Below are 2,735 nucleotides of genomic sequence, written 5' to 3'. Positions count from 1 at the left end.
CACTCTCTGGGTGCAGCCCTCCAGCCAGTTAGTGAACCAATTGACTGTGTAGGTGTCAACACCACAGTCCCCTAGTTCTTTAATAAGAATGGGGTGAGAGACAGTGTTGAAGGCCTTCCTAAAGTCCAGAAAGACTACATCCACTGCTACCCCTGCATCTAAGGATTTTGTGACCTGGTCATAGAAGGGCACCAGGTTGGTCTGACAGGACCTGCCTCTAATGAACCTGTGTTGGTTTCCCCCAAGCATAATCTCCCCTGCTGGCCCCTCGCAGACATGCGCCAGGATAATTGTCTTAAAAAGTCCTCCCGTGTCCTGGAGAGTGATCTTGGTCTACCCTCCGCCTCCAGGGGGTGAAGGGCCTGGAAATAGGAGTCTATCTCCTGCTAACCATCCCTGATGGCACACAGTCTCTGGACTGCAGCCTGGAGCTCCTCTATCTGGTGCCCCAGAGACTCCAAAATAGAGCAAACCTCACAAAGGGAGGTGGCCATGCTCCTGGTCCCATGTGCCTGGAAACGTACTAGGCAGCCCCTGCAGCTGAGAGCCAGGGGCTCTGTCTGCATGGAGCCCGGAACCAAGGGCTACATCTGGGTGGAGACCTCTGAGGTGCCAGAGGGGGAGGCTGCAGACTCCAAGGGGACCCTCGGGGTCTGGCAGGTGCCCATCTGCATTGTGCTGCTGGTAGTCCAGCTACTGATGGGACTACCTTCCCTAGGGCTCACTGGCAGGGCCTTGAGCCCTCTCGCTCACCCTCCTGCACAAACTCCCATGCTAAACTCACATGCCAGGCCCAGAAGCATGCCTGTTTGCATGTCCTGTTTGTGAGGCTCCAGTTGCATGGCTCCCTGGGGGGCTGGGCCAAGTAGGAGACAGGGCAGGATGAGACCCTCCTTGGCTTCTCTCAGCTGCCTCCCCACAGCTGAACTATGCTGTCCCCCTCCCACCACAGGCCCCACTTACCTCCGTCTGTGCTGGGGGTTGGCGGGGGTGCTCTGTGGATGTTGGGGGTCTCTGGGGTCTTCGGGGTCTGGGGGTGCAACGGGCTTGCACCCGTGCATCTCATACCACTCCCTGAGCCCAACTGGAGCTTTTTTTTCCATTGGCAGACCCATTTAAACTGTGTGGATGCACAGTAGGCCTGCCACTGGCACGGCGCTGCTCCCAGACAAGAGGGAGCCCTGGTAGGTACCCTCTCCCCCCTTTTCTCTCTCCCTGGGGGGCTGGGCCAAGTAGGAGCTAGGGTGGAGTGAGACCCTCCTCAGCCCGTCTTAGCTGCCTCCCCACAGCTGAACTATGCTAGCCCCCTCCCACCATGGGCCCTGCCTACCTCCAGCTGTGCTGGGAGTCAGCGGGGGTGCGCCGCAGCTGCTGGGGGTCGCTGCGGGGCTTTGGGGACTGGGGTTGTGATGGCCTTGCACCCGTGCATCTTGCACCGCTCCCTGAGCCCAACTTATTTGCAACAGAGTATTACAGCCTTTACTTTGGCTATGTTGCCTTCACCCCATCGTGATGTTGAACCATCCCTGTCTCCCTGAAGTGCAGTGGCACCTTCCTGGCCCTGCTGGCAGTCATACGGCCCTGTTGTGACCCTGCAGAGTTAGGGGGAACAGGCTCATCTTGCACAGAGGCAAGATGAGCAGACCGACTTTTCCCTTCTGGGCATGGTAGGTATTCTCTAAGGCCTCCTTGAAAATGCCATTTGAACTATGGAACTCAGCACTGGACTTGTCAACTACATCTCTCAAATTCCTCATGGTGTCTCGCGCTTCCTTGAGAATGGCACAGTCCTTATGCATGGAGTCACAAAGTTTGTCCTGCCAGGCAGCTTTGATTTCTGCTCTGGCTACTGAGAACTCCACCAAAGCCTCGAGCAAGGTTTCACAGGTCTGTCTTTGCTTGTTGTGAAAATCTCTGTAGTGCTCAGCTGAAGTGTGAGTGAGGCACTGTTCCTGGTGGGTCACGGTGGCTGAGAAACAAATAAAAAAGCAATGGTTGGCTTCCCCACAAGAGAAGGAAAGTACACACCCCCACCAAGCAGTGCACAAAATCCCAGCAAGTACGGAAACAGACTGTGCAAAACTGGGGCACCACTTGTAGTGCCCAAAACTTATGAGTGCTTGCTGCTCCTGGGAGGAACACATCCATGGCTGCCACTGCCCATGCTAGCTGCAACAAATTAATTAAAGCAAATAATTAGCTACTGAAACCCATATTAGCTAGCCTGCATCACCACTGAAAGAACATGGCGACCTACCTACAGCAACCCATTAATTCCCCCCAGCCACCCAAACCCAACCAGCACGAAGCTGGGAGTTGCCTGGCAGTGGTGAGAGACACATTAAAAGAGACTTTCCAGGTCCAGCAGATGATGTTTCTTCCTGACCCCCCATCTTCTCTGATTCATCATCCATGCTACTGTATGGAATGGGGCACTGAGTGGCAATAACTCTCAGGTGACCGACAGTTCTTCCTGCCACTTGTCATCAGGAGGGAACACAGAGCAGTCTCCAAACAGCTGAGAAATGGTTTCAACCTGAGGAGGGGCTGCTGCCACCACCTCCTCCACCTCTGCCTCCACCTCCAGCCCAATCCCAGTGCTGAAAGTCTGCAAAGCATGTTTTGAAAAAAACACTCCAAAAACATTTATAAAAAATATTCACAACAATTCACAACACACCTACAAAAAGCCATATGTGTACTACAGAAACAGATTGTGCATCTGGCCTGGTAAC

The sequence above is a fragment of the Gavialis gangeticus genome, unplaced genomic scaffold (assembly GCF_001723915.1).
Source record: "Gavialis gangeticus isolate Ggan-Ray unplaced genomic scaffold, GavGan_comp1, whole genome shotgun sequence".
Lineage (NCBI taxonomy): Eukaryota > Metazoa > Chordata > Crocodylia > Gavialidae > Gavialis > Gavialis gangeticus.
Note: the sequence above shows the minus strand (reverse complement) of the source record.